Raw genomic sequence first — 11,078 nt, forward strand, 5'->3', positions numbered from 1 at the left:
GATTGTTTTAAAGCCAGCCAAATCTGTTATAAATGGTGATTTTATATTGGGTGTGTGTGTGGAATGCCTACGTTAATTTTTGCATGAAAAGCCGGCTAGGGGGCCTGGGAACTCTTTTCCTTGGTACCCGGGCAAAAACACAACCAAATATTTATAAAGGAATCCCACCAATCTAGTGGTCCGGTGGTTGTGGGCTGTGGATTGGAGGATTCCTGCGAAACAACTAGATATACGATTAGTTACAATAGTTAGATTAAGTCATGAGAAGACCTTGTTCTGTGGGAGGGGATGAGCGGTTGTGCCTAGTTAAAGGAGGAAAAAAGCGGTGATTCCATGGACCAAGTGCAAGTCTCTTCTTGATGTGACCATGTGACTTCAGGTTCGGTCAGATTAGTTTAACTAGTTAAGACTTTGACTCATTAGAGTAATTCCCCCGTTAGAAGATTTTCCCATGGCAGAATCACCCGTGCCTTCTAGGTGAGGGGAGTTTTTCCAAGCTCGGTTTCAGAGGAACCGGCAGGCTAGCCTCTCTTTCGGACATCGATGGGCGAGGCCCAAAGTGTGGATCCCCACCCTACGGGAGGCTGACGTTGCTTCCGCCACCGGAACCCCGAAGGGGGGATCTCACACAAACAATGTTGGAAAATATGGGGAGCAGCTGCCTTGGATAACACTTAATTGCTAGTTAAACTCACTGATGGAGCCACCGCTAGACCCATTAGTCTACTAAGGGATCTTAAAATTAAGATTCTGGGAACCACCTAGCGCCACACTTTTGTGGTGAGGGATGTTAGCCAGTTTCATATGATCGCGTCTTCGACATACCCTTTATGAGAGAATCGAAGATGATCACTGGGAAACTGACCACATTTACATTGATCTTACCTTCAAGATCAATCTACGCACGTGGAAGGTACATCCCATGAGTGGCATAGAGGACTCGGTCACAACAACACGAACTATTGAAGTCCATTTGTGCCAGACATGCCATAAAACACTGGAAGATGAAAAGGAGAGTGAGGATTGTGCACCACTCCCAGAGCCGAAAGACTCTAAGAATTGGATGCATATCCTTGCTATCCTGGATATCTTACCTCGATGCACATGCACAAGGTTTGCTATGGCAAATGGGCAAGAGCTTACGTCATTATACGTGCTTATTGTAGCATATTTACCCAATATATCCACCCAAGAGCTTAAACATGATGTTGGAGTGAAGCCATCAAGGAGTACGTGATCCGATAAAAAATTTGGATTAAGGCTCTAAGAGACCAATAAGATTAATCCAAATGTAAGTAGGGAGGAGATAAATTGAAAAAATAAAGAAAAACACCCAAAAATGAGTAAATACTCACATAAGATGAAGAGTAGACTAAGGACCAAAGAAAACATTAAAAAAATGAATTTTGACACCTCAGAGTGGAGATTCCCTCTCATGAAGAAGGCACCTTTTTCTCATCATTGCTTCCCAATTTTAAATCAATCAAGTGAGATATTTCATCTCTCCTCTCTCCTATTTCAAGTCTAGTTCCAAAAAGTAAGCTGAACTGACCCAAAAATGATCAAAAATTGACCAAACTGATTTGGAAATTTCTAGAATCAGTTTGCTTGGTTTGAGGTTCACTTTTTCCTATAAATAGAAGCCTCCCCCTTTGTAAAAGCTTAATAGTATTTATGCACTGTTACTCTACTCCTACCCAGAGCCAATTACATTGAATTCACTTAATAATTCAATTGTTTTTGACTAAATCCTCTCCAAAAGAATTGGTGGCCACTCTTGATCCAAACAAGAGTAGAACCCTCAATCCCTCAAGCCAAAGGAAAGCTCACAAAACTCCATGTAAGCTAAAAATTCTACTTTTTAATTTCAAATCTATCGTTTTTTTTATTTCTTTGTTTTTTTAAATTTATTAATGTGAATCTTGATGTTATGCCTTGATGAAAAGGCTACCCCCTTCTCTTCCTTAAGAATTCAGCCTTTCTTTATCCTAGAATGAGTAATAAATAAATTGATTAAACTTTTCTTATTGTTTACTCACTAGAAAGTGAAAATTGAGTAGATTAGAGTACTTTACTTCAAATAGGGATTAATTTTAAATTGAAAATAGAATGTAAAAATTGAAAAATGGTCAGCCATACAAAGGAGATTATGGCAAAATTTTCTTGAATGTTGTGAAAAATAAAGTTTATCTTTATGTTATTCTAAAAGAGTAATTCCCACCGTTTGTGCATTCTAAAGGAAATATTTTTATTTACTCCATGTACATATTCATCTATGAATATGCATGGATATCATTGATATTAATTATTGAAATTAATTTATATGCATAGAAAGATGCATATTGGGAATATTTTATTATAAAAGTGTTGTTTCCATTAAATTTAAATTCTATGCATAGAAAGATGCATAATAGATTTTTTTTTTATAAAAGTGTTATTCTCATTGAACTTAATTTCTATGCATGCAAAGATGCATAATAGAAATTTTTTATAAAGTGTTGTTTTCATTGAATTTAATTTCTATGCATGGAAAGATGCATAATAGAATTTTTTTATTATAAAAGTGTTATTCTCATTGAACTTAATTTCTATGCATGGAAAGATGCATAATAGAAGTTGGCACTATGAAGTTGCATTATGACGTTTCTACATCAAAGAAGTTGCATTATGAAGTAATGCTAACATTATTATAAAAACTAATTAGTAGGAAATACACTCATAAGTTTCTACGATGGGCAACCATTGATTGGGCCGTATTCCTAATTAACTGCTTGTTCTCATCATTAATAACTCTGTATGTCCTCCAATAAGCAACTTCACTTGATATTTTGAGCTCAAACATATCTATTGTTGCCAAGTCATCATCCTTTCCTTGGATTATTTGCTTCAATTCCAATAATAAACTCCCCGAAATCTCTCTAGCTATACAAGAGTCAGGATTGATTGGGTCATTCTTGTACATCTCATCAAGTGTATCCTTGCAAGATGATACACTTCATGGTAAACTCCTCTAATGATGGCGTGGTCATGACGTGCATAAATAAACACAAAAGCTGAAAAGGCGCTTGAGGAAGGTGCTTGAGAAAGAGACGCTCAAAAAGGCACCAACAATTAGTTAGCACCACGTGTGCCGTGGTGGCCATGTGGCACACTGTAGTGTGCCACACGGTCGATAGAGTCCACGTGACCACGCCACGTGTATTGCTCGCGCTCAGGCATTACACATGGCATGGCCACGTGTAATGCCCATGCTCGGGCATTACACGTGGATTGGTGAGTCCACGTGGCGACGGCGCGTGTAATGCCCGCATGCGGGCATTACACATAGTAGTGTGATAGCCTTGTGTCCTTTGCCGCCCACGTGGTAAAGGCCACAAATCCGATGGCCTTTGCCGCATGCGTGGCACTCGACAATGACCACATTGTCCCAACTGCGTGGCCACGCAATGTGGGCCATGTAAGCCCACGTTGCGTGGCCACGTGGGCAGCTGTGCAATAGCTATTAAGTCATTGCATAGCACTGTTAAGGGCTTACAAAAGCCCTCAACAGCCCCTCGCCTCCCCCACTCTTGCCTCTCTCTCGCTCCCCCCCTCTCGCCTCTCTCTTGCTTCCCTCCCCCTCTCGCCTCTCTCTCACTCCCCTCCCTTCTTGCCTCCCTCTTGCCTCCTCCTCTCGCCTCTCTCACTCACCCTCTCTCTTCCCTTCTTGTCCCCCTCACTCGCCCTCTCTCTCTCTCTCTCTCTCTCTCCCCCTCTCTTGTCCCCTTCCTCGCTCCCTCCCTCTCTCTCTCTCTCTCTCTCTCTCTCTCTCTCTCTCTCCCTTGCTTCCCCTTTTGTCCCCCTCTCTTGCTTGCCCTCCTCTTTCCCTCACTCCCCTCTCTCTCTTAGCCCCTCGCTATCTCTCTCTTTCTGAATTCCTCCCACATACTGGAAATCTCAACGGTTGGAGAAGCGACCGGCACTGGTCTTGGGAAGCGGTCTCAACAAACACACCTCAATGGTTGGAACGTCCTCAAGAAATAACAGTCCTCACATGTTCTCAAAGTCAAAGGAAGAGTTCTCAATCATCAAAGTTCTCTATGTTGAGATATTGAGCTTATCTCTAGTGAGGCGGTGGACAGATGACCCGCCTGGGGGGGATAGGCCCCACACTTATACCACTGGCATGGTTGGTGAGATCATGGGTGATATGCGGCCAGTGGGATGACAGGCTGTGTGACAGCCATTCTTGAGACTGGAATAGTTATAGTGCCAGCTCATTTAGTTGGGTTCACACTATAGAGAACCCTAATATGTATTTGGTTGAGTACCTTTTTCATATTGTGTGTACTCTTATCTTTGTATATGGTGTGTTGAATGTTGTGTGAAGAAGAAAAAGATTTTCAGCCTCTCACCTCGTGTGTTCTCTTGTAGGGTTTTGTGAGTGTTTGTGTGCTTGCAAGAGCTCAAGCTCTCTTCTCCCCTGCATCTTTTCATGGTATCAGAGTCTGGTTCATGCTAAGGGCTGAGCTGCAAGCAAGAGAAGTGGTACGAGGATAAGCGCTTCATCTACTCTTTCCTATTTGTGTTGGCATCGGGAGCTCTACGGGAGGCACCATCAAACGATCTTTGATTGAGGAGCTTTCTTCGTGGGAGTAAAGCTATAGAGCAACTATCAAACAGAAATTTTCGGGCCAAAAACGCGTTTCAGGCACGTTAGGGTCTCCATTTTTCAAAAAACAGGTGAGTTTGAGCACTGCGGGTAAGTCATCAATTATATGCAGAACTCTATTTTAAGAACTGCTGGAAGACAGATTGGTTGTGCAGACATTGTGTGTGCTGCAAGGAGGTGAAATAGTTGCCATTGGGTGTGGAGATATTCTGGGAGAGGTGGAGAGAATCAAGCAAAAGAGGTGGAGTGAATCAAGGAGAAATCAGTGGGATTGGATGCTTGGATGTAAACTCTATAAATTGAGGCATTGGCCTAATGAGAATTTGCTGGTTTTTGATTATCCATGCCTACATTAAGCTATCAATTAATTGCTCACTAATCACATCTTAATTATCATCTAATCTCTTTGTTTAATGATGTTGATTCTAGCATTTGATCCACCATAGCTCATCACATTGCTGTAATTTTAACAAAAGGGTTACTGGGACTACATAGAAGGTGAGCATGAAGAGGCACCGGAGATACCGGAGATCAATCCAACTGCTGTCGATGTGAAAGAGTTCAAGGATTGAAACCAAGGAGCCAAAAAAGTTATGTATTGGCTCTCTATCTGTATACAGGACACCATGATTAGGCACATACAGGATGCCAAGTCCCCCAAGGAGGCATGGGACATCTTCTATGAAACAAATACCAAGGCATGAAAGATACAGTTGAAGAATGAACTTCATACTGTGGAGAAAAAGAGTATGTCTGTGAATGACTATGCATTTAAGATCAAGGGTATTGTGGAATCCCTTGCATCTATTGGTGTTTCAATAGATGATGATAATAAGGTGGAAGTCTGTCTACGTGGTCTCACGCCACAATACAAGGCATTCAAGACATCTATTCAAACTCGGGAAAATATTCCCAATTTCACAGATTTGGTGTCTATGTTGATTATAGAAGAGAAGAGCTTGGGTGAAGACCAACAGTCTTCACAAAACAAAAACAGTTCAGAGCAACAAGCCTTCTACACAAGTTCAGGAAGAGGACGAGGTAGAGGAGGCCGTGGACGCGGCCAAGGAGGTGGCCAAACAAGTAATCAGAATTATGGCCAGCACAACAGCAACACAACAGCCCTAGAATTCACAAACAACAAGAACACGCAGGTGGAAGAGGCCAATTCAAAGGCAGGGGAGTCAAAGAGGTCATGGAAATTGGCAAAGATAGTATAATGATACATGTGGATGCTTTTATTGTGGTAAGCCTGGACATGTGCAAGCAGATTGTTATAAAGCAAGCTGACATGCAAAATGGAAAATTACAGCAAAACAACTATGCATCCTCGAGCAGAAACAATGAGGATAATGAAAGTTTGTTTGTTATGCAGCATGTCGTTAATGCCATGTTTGAAAATGTTGAAGCAGCACATAAAGATGATGTATGGTACGTTGATTGAGGTGCTTCAAACCACATGACAAGTCATGGGGAGTGGTTCAAGGCGATGACAAACCTTGAAAGACTAGGTTTTGTGGAAACAGGGGATGACACTGCTCATCCAATTGCCCATATTGGAGATGTGTCATTATCTATGCAGGATGGCAAAGTGAAGTACCTTGTAGATGTACTTCATGTTTCGAACATAACAAAGAATCTTGTTTCAGTTGGCCAGATGATTGAGCAGGGTGGTTTGTAGGTTCAGTTTAACCCTGATGGTTGTTATGTTGAAGACTTTAAAGACAAGTGCAGGTTGGTTGTGAAAAAGGCAACAGAGTGGGCAGAATGTTTACATTGAATGTAAACATGCCTGAAGTGAGTGCTCCGATGTTTGCAAATGGTTGCAAATGGTTCAAGAATTGTTGCAGACATAGACATTTGGCATAAAAGAATTGGACATGTGAATGTACAGAGAATAAGGTCTATGCAGACTAAAGGAATTGTTGGTCCAGGGCTGCCAAAGTTTAAAGTTGAAGGTATGCAAAAGCATGCCAATTTGGAAAGCAAATAAAGCATGTATTCTCACGTGACAGAAATGTGAGCAGAAATGCACTAGATGTTGTGCATTCAGATGTATGGGGTCCTACGAAGACCATGTCTATGGGAGGCTGCAGGTATTATGTGACATTTATTGATGACCACACAAGGAAAGTGTGGGTATACTTCATGAAGGAGAAGAGTGAGGTGTTCACTCATTTTCAGAATTTCAGAGTTATGGTTGAAAAGCAAATAGGGAAACATGTAAAGTGCCTAAGGTCAGATGGAGGGGGAGAGTACTTCTCCAATGAGTTCTCTGAATTTTTGCAGAAGAATGGTATTCAAAGACAGTTTACATGCAGATACACTCCGCAGCAAAATGGAGTTGCCGAGCAAAAAAACAGGCACATTTGCTGAGATTGCACGAGCATTGATGGGAGAGAAGAATATGCCACATAGCTATTGGGATGAGGCTGTTTCTATAGCAGTTTACATCATGAACAGGACTCCAACTACAGCCATACATGATGTAACTCCAGAGGAGAGGTTTATTGTTGACAGAAAACCTGATTTTTCTCATCTGAAAGTCTTTGGATGCATTGCATATGTGCATGTGCTAGATGAGCAGAGAACTAAGCTGGATCCAAAAGCTAAAAAATGTATGTTTATTGGGTATTCCCTTGAGCAAAAGGGATATAGGTGTTATAACCGTGCTACACGTGAGTTGAGGGTAAGCAGGGATGTTATTTTTGATGAGATGAGCAGCTGGTATGCTGTTGAAAAAGAAGTTGTTGGGGCTGATGTGAGTGGAAATATGGTTGCACAGAATGCAAGTCAGCAACAATCACAGTCTTTGAGTGGACCAGGAGAGTCCTCATCTAGTGGTTCAGTTGATAGACCATGGAGTGGCAGGTTGCGTCATAATACCAGTCCTGCAAATGTGATTAGTACATCACATAAAGACAAAGAGAAAGTGATTGAGCCCCTTAGTATGCGTGACATTTCTGCAGGGCATTCTCATGTTAATGGGAGAGTCTAGTGGCTCAGAGATGAGCCTTGATGAGGATCTTAGGATACCAACTATGAGAACACCTGGTGTAAAGAAGGCTATGGAAGCCATGAATGCAAAGCTGCGAAGATCTGGGAGAGTGAAGAATCTTGTGCAGAGGTTTACTGTAAGATTCCTCCCTCCGGCTTTTGAGGTGTGCAAGTGTAATAACCTCCTCTTCTTATCTTATAATTATTCCCCTCTCTGAAATAAAAGAAAGATCCTGTTTTACCCTGTTTTGGAATAGAGAGAGAAAATATTCTAGAGAGAGATTATTCAATTTCTAGATGGAAAAATATATCTTCTTATTAAAATGAATTCCCCCGAAACAGAAGTTCAAAAAGATTTTCAGAATGTGCATTAGAAATAAATTATAATCTGTTCAAAAGGCCTTATCCTGGGGGTCCAGATTTTCTGAAAATTTTAAATTAAGGTTCTGAGGGGCCAATCAGATTCATCCAAATGTGTGGAGGAGATAAATAGAAGAAATAAAGAAATCCCCCCAAAAATGAGTATATACTCACATAAGATGAAGAGTTGACTAAGGACAAGGATATTAGTTAAGAGTAATCCCCATCGTTTGTATATTCTAAAAGTGTGATTTTCATTGTATGCATAGAAAAATGCATAGTAGAAATATTTTTATTATAAAAGTGTTATTTCTATTAAAACTAAATTCTATGCATAAAAAGAGGCATATTGGATAATTTCTTTTTATTATAAAAGAGTTATTTTCATTAGATTTAAATTCTATGCATAAAAAGATGTATAAAGAATTTTATTTTTATTCCAAAAGAGTTATTTTTATCAATTTTGATTTTATGCATAGAAAGATGCATAAAGAATTTTATTTTTATTTCAAAAGAGTTATTCTCATTGATTTTGATTTAATGCATACAAAGATGCATAAAGAATTTATTTTTATTTCAAAAGAGTTATTCTCATTGATTTTGATTTTATGCATAGAAAGATGCATCAAGAAATTTATTTTTATTTCAAAAGAGTTATTCTCATCAATTTTGATTTTATGCATAGAAAGATGCATAAAGAAATTTATTTTTATTTCAAAAGAGTTATTCTCATTAATTTTGATTTTATGCATAGAAAGATGCATAAAAGATTTATTTTTATTTCGAAAGTGTTATTCTCCTTAAAATTGAATTTATGCATAAATAGATGCATAAACGGATTTTTATAAAAGTGTTATTTCCCACTGAAGTTGTTCTTATGCATAAATAAATGTGTAAAGAATCTTTATATCAAATATACAAATTCTCTTACATTCTATAAATGGATGTGATGAGAATGGAAGTAATGAGAATGAGAGATAGATAGATGTGATGATATGTGATATGAATCAGATAGATAAGAATGAATAGAGAATGGATGTGTGTGTAAAGACATGAGGCTTTAACCCATGAAAGGCTTAACCTATGAAGTAGTAGTTTGCTAATTCATGAAATAGCAGTGTGTGTTGTGACGATTATCTGTGTTTAATAAGTGTTAATGGGTAGCCTATGGTGTAAGCAATATAATTTTAGGAACTAGTGTATTTTTTTCCAAACCCGAGATTTTTCGTGAAATAGCGGAGTGCTAATTCACGAGCCATTCCCATATTTATTTATGACAAGATTTGGTTGGTGAGACAAGATGAAAACAAGAATGATAATATGAAAATGAGGTGTATCAAAACTAGAAACGACACAAATGCAGGCAATGTGTGCATAAGCACAGATATGATTTAATGAAAAATGAATGAAACCATGGTTCACTAATGATTTAATGAAAATTAATGAAACCATCTGTAAGATTCCTCCCTCCTCTAGCTTTTGAGGTGTGCAGGTGAGAGAACCTCCCCTTTTGATCTTATAGTTATTCCCCTCTTTGAAATAAAAGAAAGACCGTGTTTTACCTTGTTTTGGCCTAGAGAGAGAAAATGTCTAGAGAGAGGTAATTCAAATTTATGGGACTTACGGGTTCGGTCAGATCAGTTCAGTTAGTTAAGGCTCTTGACTACGTTAGAGTAAAAATTATCTTGGAGGAATCGCCCGTGCTTTCCGGATGAGGGAAGTTTTTCCGAGTTTGGTTTTGGAAAAATAGAGGAATTAGTCTCTTGTCTAGATATACGTGGATGAGGCCCCTAGTGAGGGACCCTACCCCGTGCAAGAAGTGCTAATTCTGCTGCTAGCACCTCAGAATTTGTTGCGCTGAGGGGACAGGGATCTTTCAGCTGGTATCAGAGCAAATTGTCTAAAATGAATCAACCGAGAAGCCAAGAATGTCAAAAACTTATGAAGTAACAATAAAAAGTTAGAAATGTGTGATGAAATTCATACAAATTGATATTCAGACTGAAATTCCTAATTTAGTAATTGAGTCTTGAGATGGAAGTACCGCAATTGCATGGAGTCCCTGACTTGCTTGAGGCCTAGACATGATGGTATTTACCTTATAATTCCAAGGACCGTGACTACTCGTATATACCAAGGGTATAACTATAGCTCTACGAGTAAATTTAAGACCTTGAAATCATAAGCAAAAATGCTATCCAAATGATGAATTCGAATGTGGTTGATATGATTTTAAAATTTTGGTTGAGAACTGATGAGTTGAATTGGATTCTGATTGAAAAAAATGATGATTCCTGAATTTTGGTTGAAAAGTGATAAGTTGAGCAAAACACAGTGAGGATGAATGGGACGAGTCCCTGTGATGATGTTCGTATAACTGGAATGACGATAATGACTTCAGCAAATCACTATCAGATTAGTGGATTATGCTTAACAGATTGCTACTATTAACACTTGACCCAGTGGATCAAGTTAAGGGATGACAAATTAAAAACCTGTATAATTGAAATTCCTATGGAGGAATGTTCAGATGGAAATTTCGATCTAATGGACCATTATTGTGTTAAGGATATGAATGATATGATCTAAAATCTTGAATTATTATCTGATGATGAGTTCTATATAAGGGATCTTTATCCCAGGATTCTATTGGGTTCACCAGACTTTAAAGAACCCCAGAATTAGTTGGATCTTAAGGAAAAGAGTTGTCCTCTAGTTTGCGAGATGAGGACATCTCGCGTTTTTAAAGTGGGGTAGGATGTAAGATTCCTCCCTCCAACTTTTAAGGTGTGTAGGTGTAAGAACCTCCCCTTCTGATCTTATAAGTATTCCCCTCTCTGAAATAAAAAAAGATCATGTTTTATCCTATTTTGGCCTAAAGAGAGAAAATATCTAGAGGGAGGTAATTCAAAATTGAGATATTTTTGGATATAAAAATCCTCCTAGTGTCTAAAATGATTTCCTTTGAAACAGAAATTCAAAAAGAACTTTCCAATGTGCAGTTGGAATTAATTAAAAATAGGTATAAAGGACCTTAGCCTAAGGGTCCACATTTTCAAAAAAAAATTAG

This window comes from Cibotium barometz, chromosome 24 (assembly GCF_041138505.1).
Source record: "Cibotium barometz isolate CiBa-2024 chromosome 24, ASM4113850v1, whole genome shotgun sequence".
Classification (NCBI taxonomy): Eukaryota; Viridiplantae; Streptophyta; class Polypodiopsida; order Cyatheales; family Cibotiaceae; genus Cibotium; species Cibotium barometz.